This window comes from Heterocephalus glaber, unplaced genomic scaffold, assembly GCF_053883595.1.
Source record: "Heterocephalus glaber isolate CG9 unplaced genomic scaffold, H.glaber_assembly_v1.0 deba00001689, whole genome shotgun sequence".
Taxonomy (NCBI): domain Eukaryota; kingdom Metazoa; phylum Chordata; class Mammalia; order Rodentia; family Bathyergidae; genus Heterocephalus; species Heterocephalus glaber.
In genome coordinates, this window is record NW_028258414.1 from 5,810,012 (window position 1) to 5,837,649 (window position 27,638).

At 44.7% G+C, this 27,638-nt stretch overlaps 1 long non-coding RNA gene and 1 pseudogene across 1 annotated transcript in view; both read left to right on the forward strand.

The window, feature by feature from the left end:
• The first annotated feature begins 489 nt into the window (after nt 1-489).
• LOC110344162 (uncharacterized) overlaps nt 490-27,638 on the forward strand; it is a 135,603-nt gene continuing 108,454 nt past the window's right edge. Inside the window, exons 1-3 of the long non-coding RNA XR_015446513.1 lie at nt 490-1,090; nt 8,241-8,331; nt 22,231-22,285. This is a non-coding gene — a long non-coding RNA (uncharacterized LOC110344162). The remainder of the gene's footprint in view (nt 1,091-8,240; nt 8,332-22,230; nt 22,286-27,638) is intronic.
• Nucleotides 17,430-17,523, forward strand: LOC147821829 (U6 spliceosomal RNA; annotated as a pseudogene).

The following is a 27,638-nucleotide window of genomic DNA, read 5'->3' on the forward strand; positions in this document are numbered from 1 at the left end:
TTCAGACCAGGACCCTGAGGCTTCAGGACATTAAATAATGTCCACAGAACTCCATAGAGGCCTAAAGCTCATTTTCATCCCATTACACTTAGCGGCCATAACACATTTTGGAATATTTCTTTATAGACTTTCTTTTCTTAAGCAAGTCTTTGGGGTTTTTTGGTACCAGGAATCGAACTCGGGTCCTTGCGCTTGCGTAGCAGGCGGCGAAACCACTGAGCTAAATCCCCGGCCCCAGCAAGTCTTTTTTTGATGAGATGTTTGGGTTCCATACTTTTGAGCACATGAAAAATCCAGCTGTGTTTCCTTTTTTTTTTTTTTTTTAATCTTTCTAATAAAACAGTTATCCAGTTAGCTTTTAACCTATGAGCATTCATTTGGCAGACAGCTTTAAGGGAGTTCCTCCCAGGTAGGGTTTGCCTTGGCACCTTTGGCTGTTGACAAAACTGGGTGCAAAGAGCAAATCTGAAAAGGGGGTGGGTAAAAGGGAGTGGAGGCTGAAGCAGCAAAGCCAAAAGGAAACAAGAAACTGGGTTTTCCCACTACGTGGAAGGGTGCAACTCCAAGTTGTTGTGTGTGTGTTTTAAAGAAACTTATATCCTGATTGCTGATAAGAAGGGAAGCTTTTAAAAAGCCAAGGCTCTTGGGGGGCGGGGGATGGGATGACATGGGAAATAGAAAAGAATGACCTTTCCGTTACATATAAACTTGTAAGAAGGGAGCAGGGGGTCTTTGCTGGATCGTAGGAGGAAGCGCCCTGGGGGCCCCACCCTGCGGGCTGCACTGCCCAGGCTGTGAAAAGCCGAGCAACCAAACCAAAGGGACAGAAACGCGACCAAGGAAGAGCTATGGAGAAGCATGGGAGGCCTGGCTTCTGGCCACAAGAGCAGATACCACGTTTCTCTTAGAACCTTCTGCAGCTGTGAAATTCATGCCATTTCCTGATCCAAGATGGTAGAAGTTGGCAAATCTCTTTAACAGCCTGTATTTCAGGTGAAAAGGACAAAACCCACCTTCACATTTCTCTGGCCAAGACCTTGGCTTGGCTGCCTGTGCTTCACAATGGATTCATTGACCCAGGACAAAGCCAGTGAGTCAGTGTGGGTGGGTGGTGGGTGGTGGGATGATTGCAGACCATGTCTACAGGGTAAACAGCTCTCTCTGCAGGCTGGGATCCCTCTGCTTTCTTTCAATTTAAGAGCTTTGCTAATTAACTACCAGGGCTGACTTAGCCCTAAGCCTCCACGGAATGGCCTTGTGCTTCTTCCCTTTCATATTTTAACCCCATGCTTTTGGCTGAAGTATAAAGGAAGGGAAATCTGAAATGTTTTCCCTAATGTTCAAAGCCCTGATTCCTACAGGGGAGAATTTAAAACAAACCCTTCTTGGCCTCTCTGCAGAAGTGGACAGTAGTATCTCTGCTTAGAAATCTGCAGGTGAAGGACAGAGCACGGGAGAGTCTGTTTCTCATTAGAATTCTTGGCAAGGCCTTTTGAGGCACATCTGGAAAAGAAGGGAGAAAGGCTGTCAGTGAGGTTTGTTTCATAAGCCCCCTCTCGCCTTGCACATCCATCGGCTCGCCTTCCTGCATGTCATCTGGGAGGAGCCTTTTCAGTCTCTCCATATCCCCTTGTGTGTCTGCACATAATCTGGATAGACTGCATATAAAGTGGGGAATCCCAATAAGGAAAAGTTATTTCACCCTCCTGCTTCTAGATATCAGGTAAAATTCTCCCTGGGACCAGCTCAGTTCCCAGATGCAGTGGATTTCCAGGGGAGTGATAAGGATCCTACAGATTCATTGCGCACACACAATTTTCACGGCCATGCCTTGGTCATTGCTTTCATATGAACATCATGACATTTGCTTGCAATACCAGATCTTCGTTGCACAGATAGGTAAAAACAAACAATAACAACAAAGAACAATACAGAAACAGAGACATAGAGAGAGTGCGTGACTCTCCCAAAGTTTTATAGCCAGTGGGAGCCAGAGCTGATTCCTGTGTACTACAGGAGGTTGTAGATCAGACCACTGCCCAGTCCCTACTGTGTTGCCGTTCTTGGATGAGTCAGGTCTTAGTCTAAATGCTGTTTCCTCCTGGAAGCCCTCCCTGACCCATCCCCACCTGTAGCTTAGTTTATGTCTCTCTAATTTAGCAGAGGGATCAAAAAACCAGGTCCCAGATGACCAGGGCAGGGGGCAACAGACGTGAGAAGGGACAAGGGGTTCATGCAGCAACCTTCACCAGGCGTCCAGCTTTTCCCTTCTTTTCAGCTACACGTTAACATGCTTCACTGAGAATCCTAATGAAAAATAGTTGATTAGCATGCTGCACACTTTCTCATCTCAATTTTTAATCGAGTTTTGTGTGATGATGTGCTTAGTATTTTTCACCTCCAGCAAAATGTTAAGTCCCCTGAGAGCAGGAACTATGTCCAGTCCTTCTCATCATTATATATATACCACCAGCACAGTGCTAGGATGGACACACACACACACACGTGAAATGAGCAAGTAAATGAATCACTGCCCAACACAGTGGTGCTGGCTGAACCCAGACTACCTTCTTTCCTTGGTTGCTGAATGAGCTAGTGAGGGGTCTCCTAAGGAAATCTCTGCAGATTCTGTTATGTTTCTCATTGATAGTATGTGAAAACATTTTGCTAAACACTGAGGAAGTTCCTAAACAGTTACAGGCTGGAAGACTATGGATCATGCAAGATTTCTGCTGGAGCTGGCTAAGGGAATGTAATGGACACATAGCCCAGAAGGGCCTGCAGAGGGGACTTCAAGCTGTGAGCCAGATGAGTGGGCTGGAGGCTTCCTGGGTAGTGGCCTGAGGGCATGATTCCATCTGAGTTATGGGTTCCTGCTCCCTGGTCTGGCTCCTGTGGCCTGGGAGAGCTCCAGCATTTCTCTGGCCAGTATCCAAAGATGGTCGTGGCATACCTCATCAAGTTTACATGGGGAAATTGAGGCCAGACAGGAGGGAAAGACTGATGGTAGCAGAACTGAACCAGCATCCAGAGCTCTTGCTTCTTTGATATTGTCACAATCTCTGCTCAGTGGATCAGAAGGTGATCAGCACTTGGTATGTGGTCAGAACTGTCCATACTAGATTCCAAAATGACAAAACACTTCAAAAATTAAGTATGCACCATCAACATACGGCATGATCCTACCTTACAAGAACTGACAGTTTTGTTGGAAAGCAAAATTAAATACTTGAAATGGTGACTAATGAAAGATTGCAAGTTCAGACCATTGCATGCCACACTGATTACAGGACTCTACAAGCCCTGCAAATTCTGAGAGGACACTTGACCAATTGTACACAATGCTGCAACTCTACACCGAGTGAGCCTACAATGCACTGAGAAATATGTGTTCATCGGGAAGCCCTTAAGGATGGGTGCCTGGTGGAGGGCACAGTCTCGGGAGTTACATCCAGGCTGTGCCTCCTCCTAACCCTGTGACCTTGAACAGGTCAGTGAGCCTCTGATTGGATCTCCTTTTCTCTAAAATGGGATGAGACAATAACAGAGACACAATACTCATCATTAATTTGTTCTAGGAGGCTTGATGAGTACCAGAAATAATAAATGCCAAACAAATTGTTTTGGTGAGAAAGGGTACTGAGCCTTGAGGCAGCCAACACTGACAAGTTCTACCTTATTAATAAATGTACTACTGGGGCAAAATTTGTGCATCAAAATGCATAGACTTTCATGCATTTTCATGCACCTTTGCTCAAGTACAAAGGTATGACTGTACTCTTACAGGGTTGTCATGAGAATGACATTCACATGGCACTTGTCAGGCGTAAGTTGACAAGCAATCAATAGTAACTATTATTAACAAAAATAAAGCTATATGGAGGTAGAATGGGTGACCTCAGAGAGGATGTGAGTCTCCGATCATCTAACTAAATTAAGACACTCCAGGAGAGGTGACTGGATCATGGGGATGCTAAACTCATCAGAGGATTGATTGGCTGATGTCCATAGCTGAATGTCCAATTAGGAGCTGGGGCCCAGGTAGAGGAGGTGGGTTACCATGGGCATAGCTTTGGAGGGTATTTCTCATTGGCGCTCTTCCCATGGGTTCTGCTTCCTGGCCTCTGTGAGTTGAGCAGCTTTGCTCCACCACACCCTTCCACCATGATGTTTCTGTTTTGGAACCATGGACTGAAAACTCAGAAACTGTGAGCCAAATAAATCTCCTCCTTTCAGTTGAGGGTGTCAGGTATTTTGGTCACAGCAACAAAACCTGACTAGTAGAAGAAATTCAATTTTAGAAATGAGAAGATCATAGAACTAGGTGACATTTAAGGCCTTTCCCAATGCTGACCTCAAGATGAACTTGCCAGACATTGGCTGCCATTTGACAAAGACCACACCTCGGCCAAGTGGGAAGAGGGGAGGGGCAGTGTCCTAGAAGCTGAGACCGAAGGAGTGGAGGCTTGAGGGAGGGCAGAGCATGAGACCATTGTGTTTACGTGTCCAGAATTCCTCCAGCTTGGGTTTCTGAGCCTCTGGAGGAAGATTTCTCCACAGCCTGCAGAGAGCAAGCCAGGGGCCTGTGAGAGTTCTGAGGGTTTCCACTCACTTGTGTGGTGAAGCGCTGAGGGAAGGGGAGTTAGCCTTGATGCAAATGGGTTGCAATCATGGTGGTTCACACCTGCTTCTCAGGGCAATTTTCCAGTGGGCCAACCTGGTGTCCTTCGGATTGGCTCATGAGCTCACCTGCAACAGCCTTGCTCACCTGCAACAGCCTTCCTCCCCTGAAAAAAGCACCCAGAAATGGTTCTACCTCCTGTACAGATCTCAGTGGGGAGCAGCATTGTCGGAAGCGGCAGAGGACAAGCATTTCACCAGGCAGAGCTTGCTTTGGGAGTCATGTGGGTCTATAAGGCAAATTTTTTAGTAGATATCATAAAAGAAAAGTTTGTTGTTACATCCAGTGCTCCAAAAACACGATGTACAACTTTCACTAGCAAAATAAGCAGGGAGGAAAATGGCTTTGAATTACTCTAAAGGGGGAGATTCCTGGAGAAGGAGTACTGGGGATGGAACCTAGGGCTTTCTCACTAACCTACATCGCCAGCCCTTTTTCTTTTGTGTTTTGAAACAGGGTCTTGCTAAGTCACTAAGTGGCCCAGGCTAAGCTAGAGCTTTGCCTGACTCAGCCTCCCAGAGTGCTGGGATTGCAGCCATGCTCCACCAGCAACCCTGTGCTCAGAAAGGATAAAGCTATGGTTACCTGATGTGAAAGTAGCACTTTAAAACTCTGTAAGACAGCTGAAAAACAACACCAACAGGAAATGAGCTGGGGTAATTTATACTCTCTTTTGGAGCAAAACTGGCTGCATTATCTACAGCCAGTGTTGGCAGCTGGGAAGGGTTGGGACTGGGGAGGCTGCTCCCGGGGGCCCTGGTGGAGTTTTGCTGGAGACCAGTGTGTGGGGCTGCATGTCTCAGAGCACCCCTGGTCTTCCGTGATTCTTGGAGACCTTCTGTGATAACCATAGAGGGTGCCCCATGGTGCACCTTTCACACCCATGGTTTTAACTGGAGTCGCTTCTCTACCTGACTTGGTCTGTTGAAGCCACAGCCAGAGAAAAGCAGTTCTGCTCTTTCCAGAGGGGCCACCAGATGGATCATTCCAATCCCAACTTTTTACTACAGTCCTTTCCTCTACAGCGCGCATGCCTTTGCAGGCCCAGCGGGCCCAGCAGGCCCAGGCTTGGCTTTCAGCCTGGGGTTAGCATCTGAACCATTCATGGTGGCAGCTCCAGCGCCCAGCAGGGATCCAAAGCCCTGGTGGACTCTCAAGAAAGCTGGATGCAATGAGCAAGAGCCCCAAGGACCAATCTCCTTTCTTGCCATTAATCTGAGTGCATGTGGTTTCCTCACTTTCCTAAGGGGCTGCACAGAACACACCCTTCCTACCTCAAGGGGAGCCAGGACGTAAGTACCAAGGACAGATGCTGCACAGAGGCCAGGTGTGGCTTTCCTCTGAGGACAGAACCACCCCCTACCAAGATCTATGCCGGGAGAGGCCCAGTACCCTTATCGACTTCCTTGGGCAGAGCCCACAATTACTGCTTACTGGTCAAGGAGGGAAATGGTTCCTACATAGCTAGCTCACTTCTTCAGTGTGCTCACACTCCTGAATGCCAAGAACACACCCATCCAAGGAACTATAAGGGACAGGCTTCCTGTAAAGGAGTCTGTGTCTTTGAGTGCCCTATGCACAGATGGGCTTGCTTGGCCAGGGTGTCAGGGAAAGGGACCCTGTCACCAGCTGTCCTTTTACAGATACCAGTAATACAAATGCCTGAGTAAAAGTCAACCTTGAGAACTAGGCTGTAAAGCTTTCTTTCTCCAACTGAGAGGATTAAACAAAAAGGCTTTGGGAGCCAACTTGAACATATACACTGTTTTTCTTTTCTTTCTTTCTTTCTTTCTTTCTTTCTTTCTTTCTTTCTTTCTTTCTTCCTTCCTTCCTTCCTTCCTTTCTTTTTTCTTTCTTTCTTTCACGCTTTCTCTCTCTCTTTCTCTTTCTCTCTTTCTTTCTTTTGTGGTAGTGATGGCACCCAGGTCCTGGTGCATGCTAAGCTCATGCTCTACCTCTGAGCTACATCCCCAGCCATAACATACAAACTTTAACAGATAGGCATAAAAGTCAAATTCCACTAATGAAATACAACTAATGATTTCTTGGCTTCCTTCTAAAGAAATTCTGCCAGTGATGGACTTACCACTCTAAAAATAGCATTGATTGTGTTCCTTGAAGGATTATGCATAGTTCTCAAATAGTATTGTGTAGCTTAAAAGCAGTTATGGAGAAAAAAAATGGAATTAAGGGTCTAATGCCACATCTCCTTTTTGGAAGAATAATTTTAAGGAAGTAGCATATCAACAGCACCTTTAGGAAAAGTGATTCTTCAGACTATTTAAATCTTTGCTTTCTTCCAAAAAGAGGCTCAGTGCTGGGACATCCTGTGTGGTGAACGTTAGCTCTCAAGGCACAGTGTTCAGTCTCCAGCCTGTGCAGTGGGTAAAGAGTGTGTCTACATTTAATGACTTCAGAGAACACCAACCTGGACAGAGACTTTATCCCTTTGCGATATTGGATCATATAAAACTGCCTAAAAATTAATTTCTGAAGCCCAGCATTATCTGCTTTGGTATGCCATTGTTGTTTATGAAGTTTGAACTTAATTTTAGAAAAGCTCTTCTACTTGGAAAAGTACGGATGAACAACAACTGCAATTTCCACTTATTAAGTATGACAGCCCCTGATTTACACTGGTTTGACTCAGATTTTCCAACTTTGCAATGATGCAAAAGTGATGCTCGTTCACTCTTCACAGTAACCGAGAGATGGAACCAATGAGATGCATATCAGTGGCTGAACAAATAAAGAAAATGTGGTGTGCCTACACAATGGAGTATTACCCAGCCATTAAAAAAGAGTGATATCATTTGCAGCAAAATAGATGGACTGGAGGAGGTTAAGTGAAATAAATTAGGCATGGAAGAATTCCTCTTATTCTGTCTTGTACGTGGCTAATAAGAAGTTGATTAGAATGCATAATAGTGATTACTAGAGGCTGGAAAGGGTGGGGAGGTAGAGGGATAGTGAGAGCCAGCGGTACCCAGACTCACTTAAATGGAAGTATTAAGTTCCAGATTCTATGGAACAGTGGAGACTACAGTTCAGGATGATCTGTTACCCGTTTTATGAATAGCTGGGAGAGCTCAAAGCTTCAAACACAAAATAGTGATAAAGAGATGGAAAACATTCATTTCCCTGACTTGATCATTGTATATTATACGCCTGTGCTGAAACATCACATTGTATCTCATAAGTGTGGACAAGGATCATATGTTAATCAGATATTTTTTAATGTTTAAAGAGATAAAAATGTTGACTGATTTCTTTCTTTTCTCCCACCTATCACCTGGAGATTGAACCCGGGCTGCTGAACCTGTGATCATCCTGACTCAGCCTCCTGAGTAGCTGGGATTACAGGCATGAGCCATCAGACCTGGCTATAACTGCCTTGATGTTATCATTATACATTGTATACATGTATTAGATTATTATACTATATTTCATAAATTTGTACAATCAAAATATACGATATTTCATAATCAAAATATTTTTTAAAAGTGATAACACTGAGTAGAAACTTCACTCTGAATTCTGGATTTTGATCTTTTCCCAGGCAGGAGATTGAGCTACAGCTACCAGTCAGTTGCACAATCACGTGGTAAACAGGCGGAACTGTACAGTGCACATTCAATTGGTGAGGAGTGGTAAGTGTGTTTTGGACTTAACAATATTTTCAATTTATGATGCATTTATCAGGGTGAAGCGCATTGTAAATCAACAAGCATCTGCACTTCCTTTTACTGACTACTTACTGGGCAAGAAGCATTCTACAAAGGACTTTAAATGCACTATCTCATTCTTTTATTTTCAAGTTTTTTGTACTGAACATTTAAATCATTTGTCTTCAGTCTTGTTTTTCTAGGACTGCAATTTAAAGCTATACTTTTGGATCTAGGTACTATTTTAGCAGCATCCCATAAGTTTTTTGTTTATTTGTTTTGTTTTTTGGTACTGAGGATTGAACTTTGGGCCTTCGTGCTGAACTACATCCCTGTCCTTTTTTATTTTTTATTATGAGACAGGGTCTTCCTAAGTTGTCCAGGTAGGACTAGAATTTGCAATTCTCCTGCTTCAGACTCCCATATATCCCGTAAGTATTATTATGCAATTATGTCATAGTTGTTTGACCCTAAACATTTTATCATTTTTGTTATGAATTTCCCTTTAAGGGCCAGGGATGTAGCTCAGTAGCACAGTGCTTGCTTAGCAAGCACAAAGCTCTGAGTTCTATTCCCAGTACCAAAAAAAAAAAAAGGGCCAGGGATTTAGCTCAGTAGTTCTGCTGCCTGCTTCACAAGTGCAAGTACCCAAGTTTGATCCCCGGTACCAAAAAAAAAAAAATAGAATTTCTCTTTAGGCAACAATATGTTTAGGGCCACATATTTTTTTTCAAATTTAGCAGAATTTTGCATAGATAATGTAATTTGTGTGCTACACATTACTTGAAAATGGTCAACATGTGTTTGAAAACAGTATGTATTCTCTCTTTGGGTGCAATCTGTCTTATGTCTATATTGGATCAGATTATGGTTTGGATCTTAAATATCCCCCAAAGCCCATATGCTAAAGCTTTGGTCACCACCAGCCTGTGGTGCTACTGGGAGGTCGTGGACCTTTTAGGAGGAGGGGCTTAGTGGGAGGAAGTTAGGTGATTGGTGCTATGACATTGAAGGGTACAATGGAGTTTAGCTCCTTCCTCTCTCTCTTTTTTCTTCCTTCCTTTTTGCCTCTTCCACCATGAGCTCCTGTCACTATAGACTGTCACCACAGGCCCAAAACAATGTGGCTGCACAACTATGGACTGAAATCTTCAAAACCATGGCCCAGAATAAATCTTTCCTCCTTAAAGTTTGCTTACCTCAAGTATCTTACCATAGTGACAGAAAGCTGACTAACAGATCAGATTTACTAAACTAGCTCTTCGTGGTTTGCTCTTTTTTGAGATTTCTTTTTCCATTAAGTTTATTGGTACATTTTAGGTATAAAATGCAGTTACATTCATCATTGGGATCTTGTACTATTACATGATGTATCTTGGTTCTTATTTTTTCCCCTTCTCCTGCCCTCCCTTCACCCCCTCCACCCTTCCCTATTTGCAAAGACTTTGTTTCCATTTTTTTCTTTTTCTCATATTTTTTCTTTTCCCTTCTTTCCTTTCCCCTACTCCTCCCACTTCCCCTCCTCCTTTTTATCTTTTCTTCCCATTACACAATATCAATTATACATTTTTATTACAATATCAAAACTTAGAGGACATTAGCACAAATTTTACAGAATTTAAAAGAATATAGAAAGCATATTACAAAAATCTTTTTTGAAATAAATTTGACAACTTCTAAGAAGTACCTTGGAAGACAAATTGATGAAACTGACTCTGAAGGAAATATAAAATTTGAATAGTGCCTATTAAAGAAAGTATATTCCTAGCTTGAAAACCTATCTATATGACAACAACAGGCTCATATACATTTTAACTGATAAATTATATCAAACAATTAAAGCAGAGGAGAAAAGGAACACTTCTACCCTCATTTTAGGAAATCAACATTGTACTAATCCTAAAACTGGATAAAGATAATAGAAGAAAAAAGTATGAACATAGATAAAAATTTGTTTAACAAAACAAACTATTAGAAGTCAGATCTGGCAGGATGTAGAAAGTGGTTTTGTTATAGGGATGGCAGTGTTGGTTCAGCATTGGAAGATCCACCCCCAAAAGTCATCATTTTAACAGAGGAAAGGAGAAAGCCATATGATCCTGTCACTAGTTGGAGAAAAAGTATCGGACTAAATTCCACAGGTGTTCATGGTAAAAGCTATCAGGAGACTAGAAGTAGAACAGAACCTTCTCAACAGATTGAAGACATGTACTCCATACTTCCAGCAAAAATGCCTTACATGAATGGAGAAGATACAATGCTTCCTCCCTAAGGTGGGGAATAAGAGCAGCTATGCTTACTCTTCATTTGTCCATTAAACTTTGAAACATAGGCCCAAACCAAAATAGCCTGGGAATAAAAAGAAATAATTAGCATAGGATTGGCAAGGTAGAAGTAAAATCTTTATATGTAGATGAAATGATCATCTACAGAGAAAATACTAAGAAATCTCTAGGAGCTCCAAGAACTTATATTTGAATTTAGCAGGATTAGAAAACACAAGGTATATATAAAAATTCAGGTCTACATATACTTGCTATAAATGAAGAACTGGATATTGAAATTTAAAAGTTATGTAGGAGTACAAAGGACCTAGAAAAGTAAAAAGAAAAGAAAACAGTGTTGGAAGACATTTATTACCTAATTTTAAGACTTCCTCTAAAGCTATAGTAATCAAGGCAGTGTTGGCATAAGGAAAGACATATAGATCATTGGAACTGATTTCGTGTGGTCCCTTACAATTTTAAAGAAGTTTTTCTTTTCCTGGTCACTAATTGCAATCTTATCTTCTATATCTGAAATTCTATCCTCACATTGGCTCATTCTGCTGCATAAGCTTTCAATGGAGTTTTCAATCTCCTGGAAATCTGTTTGCATCTGTTTTATGGATTCCATTTGTTTCCTATGTTGGGATTCCATCATGTTCCTCAGCTCTTCTATTTTTTTTTATCTGTGTCCTCTCTAGATCATGTCTTGCACTATGGGCACAATCTCTGCTGTTATGTGAGAAATTATTTCTGATTTCATTTTTCCCAGATCCTCTTTTGTTGCCAGTTTAGGGAGTCCCGGTGGTTGAGTATCAGAGTGTTCCATCTCGTTTCCCTTTGGGGTTGCTGAAGGTGATCTGGAAGTCTGGTTTTGAGGCTTATTTATGTGTCTTGTCATTTCAAGCGGGGGGGGGGGGGGAGCGGGGGTGTAGCTGGCACCTGTGCGGCTCACCTCCTCTGCGCTGGGGGCGGTGCTATGGTGGCCTGGAAGCCTCCTCTTGGGTGCTGGGAGGGGCTCACCTCCTCTGCGCCAGAAACAGTGCTTTGGTGGCCTGGAAGCCTCTTCTTGGGCACTGGCGGTTTGCTCTTTTTTAAAAAATCTGCTTTGTCTGTCAAGTCTCGAGAAAGATATACCAGGGCCGGGGATTTAGCTCAGTGGTTTTGCCGCCTGCTGTGCAAGCACAAGGACCGGAGTTCGATCTCTGGTACCAAAAAAAAAAAAAAAAAGATATACCAAAAATGTCCCACAGTCAATATGAATTAATCAGTTTTTCTTTATGATTTAGTCATGTTATTGTGTACAAAGTCATGATTGTTATATATTCTTTTTCTTTTTTCTTTTTTTTTTTTTTTGGTACTGGGGATCAAACTCAGGACCTCGCACTTGCAGTGTTGTATATTCTTGATGGGATGTTGCTTTTGTAATTTTATATTATCCTCAATCAGTTCTAATAATGCTTTAATCTTTAATTTTATTTGCTCTGATATAAATATTGCTCAACTTGTGTATTAATTTCCTGGGGCCACCATAACACACTGTCACAAATTGAGTGGTTTAGGCCAACAGAAATTTATTCTCTCAGAGTTTAAAAATCAGAATGTCAGTGGAGTTCTGCTCCCTCAAATTCTTTTCCTTGTCTTTGCCAGTTTCTGGCAGCTCCAGGGATTCCCTGGCTCCTGACAGCACGACACTGACCCCCGCCTCCCCAGATCATGGCTGCCTCCCTGTGCATCTGTGCATCTTTCCTCTTCTAACAAGGACACCAGCCATGTTGGATTAAGAGCCCACCCCACTCCAGTAGGACCTCAACTAGTTGCATTTGAAAATGACTTTTCCCAAATAAGAGCACTTGTAAGGTCCTAGAGGTTAGGACTTTGACCTATCTTTTGGGAGAACACAATTCAAAGTGTAATAATGTTTCTTTTTGGTTAGAATTGGACTGGTATATCTTTATTTTGCTTTTTATTTTCAGTCTTTGTGATTTTCTTCAGGTGTACCTCTTTCAAACTTTGTTCATTTGTTTTATCTAATCTGATAACCCATCTTTTAACAGATCATCTGTTTACATGTATTATGATGACATATATTTGGACTTATTTCTGTCATATTTTATGTTCTATTTGCCACCTCTTTTCTTTATTCCACTCCCCCCTCCTTCTAGCTGTTTGAGCTTCCACTCCTCCTAAAAAGGCAGACTCTGAGATAAGGCCTTATCTTCAGCTTGATTATTTTAGGAACTGATTCAAGAAAGTACAAGTGGGGGAGGAAATGGGATTTTAAGAGTCTAGGATGAAGGCAAAGCCGATCCCCACTGTGAGCAAATAGGTTCCATCCCGCTAGGGGCCCTAGGAGGAGATGGGTAGAATGCATCTCAGCCTTGTCTACACAAATGCTAATATTATTTTGTGAGTGTGCCTATGTCGTTTTAATTTTTCTTTCATATTATATGCCATTGTTGTGTGTTTGAAATAGAGGGTACTCTTCACAACATGAATTTACACCACCTTTTAGGCTGTCATTTCCCTTTCACAAACTCTGATGAGGGACGCTATCAACTCCACCGTAGAAGTTAAGAAATCAAGGCTCCGAGAGGGGAAGTAGTTTGCCTGAAATCACATAGCTAAAGAGTGATGTAACTAAAGCTCAAATTGTGGTTTACTTGACCACACAGCCATTGTAACCATGAGCTTGACCAATTGTGCAGTACTGGAGGTGAGCTGGAGCTAGCCCACCTTTAGCTCAGCTCAAACACTCAGTCCCCCAAATGGGACAACTCTTCCATGCACAGTGAGAAGGACGCCAAGCTACTCAGTGGCTTCTCTGTGTGGGATTTGAACTCTGTCTAAACAAGAATATTCTAGAGAGACTCTGAAACTCACAGAAGCCAAGAGATTTTATAATCTTTATTCACAGAAGAATTTTGTTTTGTGTGGAGACCATAGCTCTATCTACTCCCCCAAGAGCAAAGATTACAAAGTAAATCAGGTAATTATTGACTGAGTGACAGGCTGCAGTGATTGAGAAACTAACCATGTCTGTTTTTCGTGTGTAGACTCACTGGAAAAGAATGTGAAGTATGTTCCCTCTTCCTCTCTGAGGTCCTTTGTGTCTTGGAGGCTGGGCTTCTTTTGCCCCAAAGGAGAGTTAGAGGTTCTTCTGCTTATTTGCTAAGTATCCGGGGACCTAGCTTTACTTGTTAGCCATGGACAGAGCTGGGGAGGAGGCCAAGGGGCTGGGAGGTCCCTTGAATGTTGGGCCTTCCAGCCAGCACCCTGGAAGTGTCTGGGGCTTGGGGTGTGGCTGCCAGTGACAGGGAAGCATTTGGGCACTGGACACGTGCACCGTAGCCTGGCATTTGGAGAGGTCATTGTGAGCAGCAGCAGCCACCAGCTAATGGACACCAGGGTGTGGACAAGGAACAACCCAGCAGGGATGGGGGTCTTAGGGTTCTGCAAGGGAGGAATGGGAACAGTCGCCATGGGTGGCTGCCATGGGATGTCCTGAGATCCTGCAGGTAGACTTTGAGTATGATCTTACTCATTTAGAAAATTTACAAAATGTGTCATTTCTTATAAGTTGTGAAGCAATTTATGCCAATGGTATTAATAATAGCCAAAACCTGAAAGAAATGTCTCTAACATACAGTATTGAGTAAAACAAGGTCCCCAACGCACATGCACCCATGCACACGAACACAGAAACACACTCACATGTCCTTTGGAAACGGTTGATAGATAACTGATAGAATTTATTTCAAGTCCTTCTGGCTAAAAAAAATCCTACCCTGGTGATTTAAATTCCAAGTCACCTCCAGATGAGGCTTTAAAAACACTATGTGATTAGATCTGCACCTAAGGGAGGTCGTGTGGGAACCTCTGATGACTCCTGGGTTGGCCTTTGGTTGCTTTGCGGCCTGGGGCTCTTGACCTGTGACACAGGCGAAGGTCACCTTAGAAGTAGAAGCTGTAGACATCACTAGAATTGGGAACCCTTTTCGCCTGCCCTTACTGGACCAAAGAGGCAGTGCCTGGGGTGTCCGTGTGCCTGTGTGCACCTCTCGATGTTCAGAGCTAAGAGCAGGAGGTTCTCAGCAGCAACGGGCTGACTCCAAAATCCCCGCTGGCATTGGCAGAGCCCCCCCCCCCGCCACCATGTGGCTAAGTGAACAGGCTGTGTCGGACGAAGGTCAACAGTACCCCAAAGCTCTCAAACCTCTGGATGAGCAGTCACAAAAAGCGAGGTGAACTCCATCCTGTGACAAACAGCGATGTGACATCTATGTTGTTGTCAAGTCTGGAGGGACTGTCAGGACGAGAAAGAAAACGGTGGTGGGCAGCCACCTAGTGGCCTGAAAGAGGGAGGGGACAAACACCTGGGACCCCTCTCCTGGATGCAGGAAGTCCTGATTGATTGATGGATATCTCTGTCCCCGGAGTTTTAATGGGGCACCTCAAGTGCTGCGCATGGACATAAATAGGACAAATACAACCCAGAATGAGGGCTGGAAGCCAATGCAAGAAGTGCACAGGGACGGGCAGGCTGGCATTAGGAGCCAATGAGTGTCAGCCCTTTGTCCCCATCACCTTCCAGCTGGGAATTCCGCACATCATCTGTGCAATGGATGTGGGCGAGGCCCTGCACGGTGGGCGGGGCTGCAGGAAAGGACAAGCTGTGGGCTCCCACCCATCCTCATGGAGCACTGTGCCTCTGAGCGCTCCACAAGTTAGCGGTGTAAAAATACCCGCTCCACCCAGCTTGAGTTTCTGCAGGGGCCTGAACTCACACGGCAGGTCCTCTGGGGCTGGGCTATTTGTTCTCAAACACTGCATCTTTGGGATTAAAAATAACCCTCGGTTCAGCTTGGCTGCCCTTTCCCTGCCTGGTGAGGACAAGGATGAGGACGTTGATGTTCCCATCTTGTGGTATTTTCAGCCTAAACTGTCCCTTTGCCCACTGCATTCTGCTGCCCAGCAAGCCACTGTCTATCATGAGCCCTTGATTTTAAAAGGAGAAAATAAAAGAAAGAAAAACATTTGCAGTTCCTACCAGGTAGGAAAGTTATAAAACCTCACAGGAACAGCAAGGTGATGCCACTAAAATAGCCACAGAGCAATCATGAGAGTGACAGGCCCTTCATCAAGTGCTAAGTGCCACACAAACGAATTTCTGCTGCAGCACGAAGTGGATGTGGAGGGGACCCCAAGGCCTAGCTTGTCCCTAAATAGCTCCTGTGTTAGGGTTATTCCCTTTGGATTAGAGACCTGTGCCCCTCTAGAAGTCTGGGAGGTTTGTGTGGATGACTCGAAGTGAGAAATTCTTAGGTTGGCAGAATTTTTTGCAATTTAAGAATCACACAATTTCTTACTTACTTCCTTACTTCCCCTCATGACCTTATTCTGCATCGAAGGATCTGCAGGTAGATATAATTTGTTTCCCCTACAGGGAAGAAAATAGTCTTGAAGCCCTAAGTTGCTCTTAAGTGACCAGAATCCATTGCTCCTCCTGTCCTTGCCAGGGACACCCCATACCTCTGGGTTTCCCTGAAGCCCTCTCACTACTTCATGGAAATGGGGCCAGGGTGCTGGAGCTCCAGACCCTGCATTTGGGGTGGAAGAGGGGTCCCCTCCAGCTCCAGCAGAAACTCTTTCATGCTGCTGCCTGGAGCACTGGGTAGAGATCACTGCTAACTGTCCTTGAGGCCAGATTTGGGGAAGATGAGATGTGCACATCACTAGAGTTTGCCATCCCACCCTGGATCACCTGGAGCCCACAGTGAGGGCAACGGTAGCAATGGCCTGCAGGCTGGGGCAGGGCAGGTGCAGCCCTACCACCAGGCCCTGGAGCAGGAATGTCCTGCACAGCAGCTGCCCCACTAGAAATGAAGTCACAGAGCTCACTTTATCTGTCCCCGTTTCCCTGGAAGCACAGAACTAAGTCCTCAAACTCACTCTGGAGCAGATCATCTCTACCCTGCTGCTCCCTTTCCCAGGGGAAGCCCCATCCATGTCCTCCAGCCCATGGACCGCTGCTCCCTCCTTCCCCAGGACTCCGTCTCCTCCTGCCTCCAGGGATGCTGTCGGGTCTGGGGAGCTTGCCTGGCCACCTGCCAACCTGCCGTGCACCTGGGGCTGGTGAAGCCGCCTTCAAACGCCTCCTTCCCTTGTGGCCTGACACTGCCTGTCCCTGGCCTGGTGGGCTGGTTGGGTGGTTGACTGACTGATTGATTGCTGCAAAAACCTGCCTCTCCCTCCCTACTCCCGCCCACTTTCCTCAAGCCCCAGCACAATGGGTTTCTTATCACCAAGTCCCAGGCTCTGGCCCGAAGTTGCTCACCTGCCTTTCCTCCAGGGTTCCCACGCAGGTGTTCCCTGACTTTGAGCATGACTCATGTCCGCATGGACAATGCTCTGGAGGCCATAGACCCCTAGGTCTGTCAGTCCAAACTGAGGGACCTCCGGTCATCAAAAACCTCTGTGTTCTGTGTTTCCACAGTTATTGTAATTTCAGAATCAGGTAACAAATGTAAGGTGCTTATCAAAGTGCTCAATAGATAATATTTCTTATTAATTCTCATGAAGAACTAAACATCCTCTTATTCTTCTGGTTATGGCCATTCCAAGATCCCTAGTGGATGCCTGAGACCATGTATAATACTGAACCCCAGCTAGGCATGGTAGTGCATGCCTACAATCCCACCACTCAGGAGGCTGAGGCTGGAGTTCAACGCCAGCCTGGGCTATAAGGTGAGTTCAAACCAACCTGAACTACATAACAAGGCCCTGTCTCAAAAAAACAAAAACAAAACCAAAATACTGGTGCTCACTTCGGCAGCACATATACTAAAATTGGAATGATACAGAGAAGATTAGCATGGCCCCTGTACAAATTCATGAAGTGTTCCATATTTAAAAAATAAATAAATAAATACTGAATCCTCTATGTGCTTTTTTCCCCACTAAGTGACTAACAGGTGGGTAGCATATATAGCATGGATACACTGAAGGAGGTGATTCACATTCCAGGTGGGACAGAGCAGGAGGGTACAAGATTTCATTATACTACTCATAATAGCATACAATTTAAAAACTTATGATTTGTTTCTGAGATTTTCCGTCTCATGTTTTCAGACCTCTGTTGGCTACAGACCATGGAAAAGGAACTATTGTACCTCATAAGACAGCCAATTGATGATTGGATATATGATTTTTAGCAAGTTTCCCCTTATTTAACAAATCCTAACATAACACTTAATATATGGGGGGTTTTTTTGTACCAGGGATCAAACTCGTGTCCTTTCGCTTCCGAGGCAAGTGACAGAACCACTGAGCTAAATCCCCAGCCCTAACACATAATATATGAAAGGTTCTCTCTTGAATGCTTTACAAATTTTAATATTATTTCAATCCTCATGACAACACCATGAGGTTTTCTTACTTTACTGATGAGGATATAAGGCACAGAGGCATGATTTCCTTGCCCCAGGTTACAGAGTTGATAAGTGACAGAACCAGGCATTGGACCCAGCTGGCCCAGCTCCAGAGTTCCTGCCCCGATCTCCCTATCTTGCTCCCTGTTCACTTGAGCTTCGCTGAAAAGACGTAAATAAACTCCTGCTCACGGGAGTGCTGTGAAGTGACAGAACAGTGCCCGCATTGAGCTCATTGAGCTCCACACCCCGCAACTCAGTCTTTCCTCGTTTCTCCATTCATTCATTAGGAAAATAGGGGATGTCGAGTACACACCAGGCAACATTATGTTAAGGCCCAGTGACAACCCAGATCAACTCAGCCCTGGCTCTCACATGGCTGCCAGTTTTTGGCAGTAGCTGACAGTGGCAGGAACGCAGCAGGAGCCCAGCAGAGTTCTGCAGAAAATTCTTTCTCCCTGGTGGCCCCACAGTCCCTTCCCCAGCGGTAGTAGAGGAACACAAAGTTTCACTACGGGGCACTGGTCAGTAATGCAGCCCCAGGGACCCAATTCTGTGGAAGAGGTGTGATTCCAAGGGCTTGCTGGGCATCCAGGGAATCCTAGGGTGTGTTAAGACAGGAAGGTGTCACCTGCATTTCATCAGCAAGGACCTTGCCTGGTTTCTTGCTTGACCTTCCCTCCCCATGATGGCCCTGAAGGTGCCCCCTTCCTCAGTCCTAAAGTCCCCAGCTAGGGCCTAGACCAGTAGTGGCAAACCTATGACACATGTATTGTTTTTCTTTTAAGACAAAAGATGTTAAATGTATGAGTTGTGTTTTCTAAACTAAAACTTCAGTATTCAGGTTTAACTGCAGTGTTGGCACTTTGCGATAAATGTGTTTTGGGTTGCAGTTTGGGCACTCGCCTCTAAAAGTTTTCCCATCATTGACCTAAACCAAAGTCTGACAGTGAACAAACAATGGGCTTCAGGCTGCAGAAGTTGGGGTGCAAGGCAAGATGAAGGGATACCAGTCACTCTCCCTTGCCGTGTCACACATGGGTGGCAGTGTGACATCTTCCCAAGGGCGCTTACTTGCCTGTTATAAGGACAGAGCATACTCCTCAGTGACAGCATCAAAGTGGCCCTGCTCTCCCGGTCTCCACCCCTCGAGGGCTCTTCAGGGTCTGATCTTCCGCCTTCTAGACCTCACCCCTCCGCTCTCTTTGCCTGCTCCCCTGGTCACACTGGTCCCTCCCAGGTCCAGAAGCACACCTTGCCCTTCCTGCTCTTATCCCAGAAATCGAGGTGCTTGGCTTCTTCCCATCATCCAAGGTCCTGCTCAGATTTCACCCCCTCTAAGAGTTCCTCCCAGAACACTCAGTCTAAAATGTCACCGCTCAACCCACTCTATCCACTTGTCCCCTTTTTATGATCTTCATGACATCAAAGTATAATTTTCAAACGTTAAAAATGGGACTCACACAAAAAATAGAATAAACTCATGTCTGAGTCTAACTCATTAATGAAGGAACTAGTAGGATTCTTTAATGCTGTTGATTCCAAATTCATTTGAGGAACTTTCTATAGACATTAAAAAGAAAAAAATATTGCATTTCTAACCATGGGTACACTTATGTGGTCCAGATTATTGATACTACATGAGTTTCCAAGAAGGTTCAATCCATCTTGTCTGGAGACATGAAGAAAGGCTTCCTGGAGAAGGTGGGATGGGAGCCAGATAGGGTACTCCATGGAAGCGCCGGATCTATTTGCCCTCTGCCGTGGTTATGTTACTAGCTTTTGGGTCCCAAAGAAATTCCTTCTACATTCTTGGTGTCCTGAACAAAGAGTTGGACAAGATATATGGAAGATATTTCCAAGGTATGTGGAAAGATATTGAGGATTTATATTAAGATTGGAAAAGAAATATGCTCTGCAGAGTGAGAGCAGGTTGGTTCACACTGGACAGGAGGTTTGTCCAGATTGCTTTTCTCTCATGCAAACAAGGCACTGGGACCCTTGTATCAGTAACTCATTTGGCCTGACATCTGATCTAAACTGTCCTATCAAAGGCCCACTTAGTTTTGTACCAGACATAAATGAAGAATTGAAGATAGCACTTTCTGATTGGTCCTAGGTGTTGTGGGTCCCTGTGACTGGCAGGTCATGCCCACTTGCTCAACCAGTTTGCTCTGCCCTAATCTATCTCACTTATTATGCTTGACACATTCCTGACTCCACTGATCTAAGATCCTCCAATCCTGGAGCTTTCCAGGACTGGGGGGGAGGGGGGTGGGGGTGGGGGTCAAGATCCAGACCCTGGCCTGTGGCAAGTTCTGTATCCTTTGCTCTAGAGTCATGAGGAGGCCTCACTGGCTTGGACTCACCCTGCAGTGGAATGGCAGGAAGTCACTGCATAGGAAAAAGGGTTGGCTAGTGACACCTGTGCTCAAGATGCAGCCATTGCTTCCACTAAACAAGCACCAGCTTGTACTGCAGCAGTTTAAAGAGGGGCGCTGTGTGCTACTGGGTGGGTCAGTCAGCCAAGGGCAGCCCACCAAGTACACAGGTTTCTAGTATGAGCAAGGGGTGTAGACAGGTGCTCATGATAGTGAGTTTTTCTCCTTTTGTCATCGGGCTTTGGGGTGCTGTAGTCATCTACTAGAGGTGAACAGAGAACTGGATGAAACAAGCATAAAAAGTAGCAAAGCTTTACATTAATTAACTAAGAAAAAAACCAGACTGTGCAGAGTGAGCACTGGCTAAAAGTAGGGAAATAAGAGTAAGAGAGAGAAAAAAAAGATATACCTTATAGCATACAGTGACCCAAGGTGAAGAGAGAGAGTGGCCAGCATTTAATGGCCACTGTTCCTTATTTATACGTGGTCGCTGAGTTCTCGCGAGAAGTCCACAAGCAGGGCTCTGAGAATTGTTCTGCGCATGTGTTTGGGCATTTTATCACGCCTCCTTTCTCAGCTCAGGACAGCCATGCCGTGTGTTCCTTCCTCACGTTTACTTTCACAGCTAGGCCAGAGAGTGGAGATTTCACTACGCATGGGTCCAGGTTGGAGCTCTCGATGTGTTTATTCTGCTACCGCAGCGGCACAGCGCTTAGAGAGGCCCCAGCAGCGGTAGTGAGACTGGTCCACCAGGAACGCGGAGCATTCTGGGGCCCAAGCGTGTATTTTCGGACAAAGAGAAAGGTAGAAGCATGACTTTAAGTGAAAAATATATGGAATTGCTATCCAGGCAGAAGTGGGATTTCATGAAGTGGCCCCAGACCTAAAAAACACTGTGCCGGTGACTGGCAGCTGTAGCCTGCTCTGCAGAGCCGGGAGGGCAGAGTTCTGCTGTGGACCGGGATAGAGCCTATTTCTGTCAGGTAACAAAGGCTGTCTCCAGGTGTGCAGGAAGATTTCAGAGCTCCCACAAGGTTTTAGAGGAAAACAGTGTTGACCAAGAAGTTTCTCGGAGGCAGAGTTGGTAAGAAGAAATATTTGTGTGTCAGATCTTATTTCCTGTTCTCTAATACAATAGGACTTTCTTTCACAAAAAATTCCAAACTGGTGAAGACAAAGGTTTTTGTCTCTGTCAATCCCGTTTGCTTAAAAAGAGGCAAATCTCTTTCCAGCTGCTTTTCAAACCCATTTATAACAAGAGCAACAACGCAGTACTTGTATTTATGAGGCTTTGTCTTTGGTTCCATCTGTTTCATGGGATTTTAATCCTTCCTGGAGCCCACAGGGAATCTGTTTTACAGATGTGAGGTGGAGAGCAGTGCAGGGCTCACACAAGGCCAAGTACAGTGGGCCCTCGAGTTAAGACCGGCCTGACATGCAAACAACTTGGGTTATGAGTTCCAACTTATACTTCCAGATGGTCTCAGATACAGATTTAACCCTTAAAGAGTTCTGAAAGGAACTTGACAACATCTTTTCCTGTGTGGGGTTACTTGAGAAATCCTAGACCAGTGACTCTCTTAAGGACAGTGAGTTCTTCGTGTGTACAGGAGAGAGACTTTGAAGGTTGTGTAGAGGAGCCTGAGCCTTCAGTTAACAAATGTGAGTCACAACCAGCCCTCGTGAGTGAAATGAGTTCACAACTCAAGGGTCCCCTGTAGATGGGCTTCAGCACAGCTGTTGACACTCAAGAGCATCATGGTTATTACAAGGCAGCTTTCTGTCTGTGACTTCTTTTCCTTCCTCCAGAAATGCAGAGACATGGGATGTGAGGGTGATCCTCGAGACCCAGTGTGGATGCAAGGTAAGCTGGTTATGTCTATGATGTGGAAAATCCCAAGAAACTGCGCTTTCTGATCTGATCAGAACTTGGTACAAACATGAGAAGCAGCAGCGTGGAAGCGACCCTGCCACAGCCTGCCTTACACCAGACACTTCCATGTCTTGGCCAACTGCTTGCACCAAAAACAATGGGCCATTCCACACACAGATCTTATATGCATTGCATGATCAAAAGGAGTGTAAAAATTACTGATAATTATCTAAATTTTTAATTTTTCTGCATAGTTAGACCTTGGTATGCAGCTATTTTGGAACTCATTGAATTTGGTACTTGATGCATTTTGATGCGAAAATTTTGTCATTTGATACTCAGTTTGCAAGCTGGAATTGGCAGTGTGGATTGCCCCTGAACAGCCAAAACAGTTTGTTTGGTACTGACCTTTTTTGGTATTTGTCACACCTGCTGGAACCAATTAATGGAGAATGCCAAGGTACCTCTGTGCTTAGAATGAAATTTAGAATCAAATTTCAAACACTAAGGCAGTTGAGCAAGAAACACTGAAAGAAAGAATGAAGCTTTAACATTTCAGCTCACAGGATTTCTTCCTGCCTTTTGAACAAGGGCTCTTTATTTGTATTTCACACAAGGCCCTACAACTTAGGTGGTTGGGTATGGCAGTGGGGCTGGATCAGGATCTTATTTCCACATAGGCAGAGTTGGGCAATTCTTTTTCACCAGATCAAGCCCAGTTTTCCAGGTAAAAAATAGAAAATGTGAAGTTTTGCTTTTCATGGTTCCTGATAGGTACTTGTGATCAACTGATGTCTAAAAATATTAAGTGGCAAATTTAAGAAAAAATTCTTAAGTTTTAATCATACCACAATGATATATGCTCACCCATGTTTATAGCAGCACAGTTTGTAATAGCTGAAACTTGGAAACAGCCCAAATGCCCATCAACTGGAGACTGGATAAAGAAAATGTGTTTTTTTAATAAAATGGAATACTACTCAGCCATAAAAAAGAAGGAATTAGAGATATTTATAGCTAAATGGATGCACATTGAGGCGATACTCTTAAGTGAAATAAATAGGACACACATGTGTAAATACCGAATAGTTTCTCTAGTGTGAAAAACTAAAAGTGTAAGTAAGGATCAAAATGTATAATTGATAACTTGAAATAGGAAGAAAAGGTCTAAAGGAGTAGATGAAGTGGGAGGGGTAGGGGAAAGAAAAGAAGGGAAAAGAAAAAATACAAGAAAAGGAAAGAAATGGAAACAAATTATTTGTAAATAAGGAGGGGTGGAAGGGGTGAAGGGAGGGCAGGGAAATGGGGAAAAAATAAGAACCAAGACACATCATGTAAGGGTACAAGATCCCAATGATGAATGTAACTATTGTATACCTAAAATGTACCAATAAATAAACATAATAAAAAAATTCTTAAGTTTTAAATTGCATGCCGTTCGTTGTAGCATGATGGAATCTTGAACCTTGTCACTCCCTCCCTCTCTGGATGTGTACCTTCCTCGGGTCAGATGAGCCATCATGCAAGGGCTTTACTGTTTGATCCCATTTTTTGCTCATGGCGACCAATCGTTGTAGTGGGTATGATTGTCCTGTGAGGTGGATTTCTGCTATGTTTTTGGCCTCCACTTTGGTATTCACACTTTCTTCTGGTACTGTGCCCCAGCATTGTTCTGGAGAACAATCCCCTTCCTGCTGTTTATGGTCATGGTCGGACTGTCTCATATCTTTTCTTACCCAAGGAGTAGCTGGGTGACCCCAAAAGGCCAGTCATGCTCTCTTCCCCGGGATTTGGATTCTTGAGAGGAATGGATTCATCCTTCACATCGTCTAGGGCTCCAAGTTTCAGTTCTGTCCTCCTGGCACCTGAGGGTTGTGAGCACTCCCTTCTGCAGCAGTTACCGTCCTTCTGGGAGGTACAGAGAGCCAGCCCTGAGCTCCCCTTTGCTTAGAAACAACTTATGTCCAGTGTCTGCATCCACACCTACCCAGCTGGGCAAGGAGGAGCCCAAGCCCACAGATGTGTTTACCAACTGCTGTGCTCCCGCAGCGGCTCCATTCTGGGGCAGAGACACACTCTGGAGCTGGCAGTAGGTGCCATGTTCCATATGGAGGAAAGGTGAGAGCATAGGTGAAAAGAAACATAAAGGAGACAACAGTGTTTTCAGGTACAGGCCCTGAGCTGGAGTCCCACGATCCCAATATAGGGGGAATAAATATAATTCCCCAACCTGCTAGATGTCAGATATGCCAAGTTTACATTCCCCAAAATTGATGAAGTCTAAGGAGCAATGGAGGTTAGGAGTAGGAAGAATTTATTGAGATAGCTCCTGAGAGACAAGCAGGAACCAGAAAGTGGGTTGCCACGCAAATCACTTCTCAAAGGAAGTTTTATAGAGCAAAATCATGAGATGAGTACAAAATCACCAAGTGGGTACAACGTGGGTCAGAACTATGATCAACCAATAGGATTACAAGTATAGCCGCTTAGGTAATATTGATCCAGTGGGAAAGTAGGTCATGTAGCAAGTGTACCTGGAAAGAACAAGGGCCTTTTTAGAAAGGGATGGATCAGGAGGGTTCTAGTCACTCACCTGGGTGATGATGTCTATGTAGATTATAGGATTCAGTATACCACTTATCCTTTGGGGAGGTATGTAGGCCTGGTCATTCCATCTTTATCTTAAGGCCTGACTGTCAACAAATGCACTTCCAGCCACAGTTGTAACGTGTTCTCATCCTCTGTACTACTTCAAGGGCTTAGCCTTGTCGGACTGCCTATAATACTTTTACCTAACTTAGCTGTCTATAATAATCTGACGTTGTTATGAGTTAAGTGTTGCATTTGTGTGGAGGGGTGTGTGTATTTCCAGGAACCCTCTTGTTGGATTGTTTGGCCCTTATAAAAACTCTAGGGTCGGTGGAACCAGTGAAAGTCAAAATAAGACAGGGTGTATAAAACCAAGCTCAGTCAACTCTGTATAGCAGGAGGGCAGAGCTGAGTCAGTGTGGCCATGTGGGGTCTCAGGGTGCTGTGTGTCGGTGGAAAGAATTGAGGTCCGGAAGAACAGGGACCTCTCTGGCCTTGCTCCCTTCTGTGTTCCCACGTTTGGAACAGTGCTTACACATAGCCGGTGCTCTGGAAGCTTTTGTAGAGTGAATGCATGAGCGCTCATATCCGCGGTTCTCTGTAAGGTGGCTAAGATGTCCTGGTGGGTAGAGGAGGGGCCTACATCGAGGGAGTTCCTCCTCCATCCAGCCCTCCACACTGTGGTCATTTAGTCCTTCAAGAGCACCCAAGGCAAGAGTAAGGTGCACAGAAAACATGCAGCTCATCCTTGCTGAAGGCACTAGTCAATGAAATTAACAGCTGGCAGGGATGGGACTGGAAGCCTGTCTCTCTCCGTTCCCCACTGAGCCACACAAGTGACCTTGGCATGCCCTTGGATGCACGGTGAGGACAGTACTAACCCTCCCATCAGCAGGGCAGCACATGCAAGAACTGCTGGCTGGGCAGGTGCAGGTGGCACCCACAGCCCAGCCTAGGGCACCTCACCTGTAGGCTGAAGAACAACACCTGGGGAGTCCACTCTGGAAAGGAGAAGGGCCATGTGTGTTTGTGTCATAAGTTCCTGGATTCCAAAGGCAGGTAGAAGGACAGTGTTCATTGTTTCATTAATTTTTAAAAAATTTTTTTGGTACCAGGAATCGAACTTGGGACCTTGCGCTTGCGAGGCAGGTGGAGGCACCACTGAGCTAAATCCCTGGCCCTCATTAATTTCTAATATAAGCAATACATGTCCTACAAGTACATTCAAAACAGTTAAAATTTAGTAAATTTGCAAATAGGTATCATATAATATTTTCATTTCTCAGTGACTAATACAACTCCTGGCAGGTTCTTAACAGATACTAGGTGAATGAATATGTGGACTTTTCATGTGTATCCTCACGAACAGTATCAGTGCTCATACAGAAGAACAATCTCACATTGTCCATATGGCAAAATAACACTAGCCCCTCATAATGCTCCTGTAATGTACCTTTAGCTTTCAAAGTGCCTACAGGTAACTTATCTTACTCATCTCAACCCTGAGGGGTAGCAAACTTAGCTCCTGGGGTGACAGACAAAACGCTGAGACAGACAAGTTACCTGGTCTGTGGAAGGACCTCAGAGCTGTTACTTTGTGATAGAAAACTTTTGAATGGACCAAAAAGATATCTCAGTTCTGCATCTTTATAGCACACATCATCCTAACCTAACCCTTTGGGGGACAGGTACTGGGGATTAAACCTAGAACCTTGAGCGTGCCAGGCAAGTCCTCTACCACTGAGCTATACTGCAGCTCCCAACATGCTTTTAGAGGCACACGAAGAAGCTACTTTTATACATGGCACTGAAAAGGCAGACTTCGCCTAAAGAAGGATTAGAATCCCAAGGAAATTTCCTTTCCTTTTTTTTTTTTAATCAAGGAGAAGTTTGTTGTATTAAGGCCAGACCTCCTGGAGTGCTGAAAACCCGTACTTCTCCAAGGCATTCCTGACAGAAGGTGCCCGATCTCAGGCGTCTCAGTGGAGAGAAACTGCAGTTGTTAATCTGCTGCTGCCCCGCAAGAATGTGAATTGGCTGCTCCCGAGGTCAGGATGGCAGGCTCCCTCTCAAGTTCATTACCAGGCAGCTCCTGTTACTCAGGACAGCTTTGATTGCGCTCTTGCCTGTGATGGGTCCACCCCAGTCCTGGTCCTAGGTATGTGTGAGCCATGGAGAGGGAGTCCTTTAGCATTAGTGTTAAATGCCATTCTAAAATAAGATGGCTCAATTTTGATGTGCAGAGCAGCGGGGAATCACAGACAGCTCTGCCACCAGTCCAGCCATCTTCTAGTGTGGAGGTGAAAGACATCATCTGCAGCACAGACCTATTCACAGGAGCAAAGCGTCTCTGTCCGTCACATCTCCTGAGGGAAGAGAAGTTTCTAGCTTAGATCTTGGTGCTGCGTCATGATGTCTCAGGTGACTCTCCCCTTTGCTACACCCACCTTACCTCCCTCCATAGAAAGTGCACATTTCCATCATTGTAAGGTATTGCAGAATGACCTCATTTTCCTATGAGTCTGCCAAGTCTTTATACACGTCAAAGAGTGGTGGGGCCAGAGACCATTCTAGCAGTTGTGACGCTCAGTTTAACAGCAGGAATTTCTGCCAAAGAGAGAGAGGCAGGAGGTACAGAATGAAAGTGTTGGTGGAGTAAATGTCCATATTTATCTCCTACCACACACACGTGTGTGCACACACACAGACATAGCAAATGGCCCTCTCACCCATGTCCCCAGATTCCTTTTTGCAT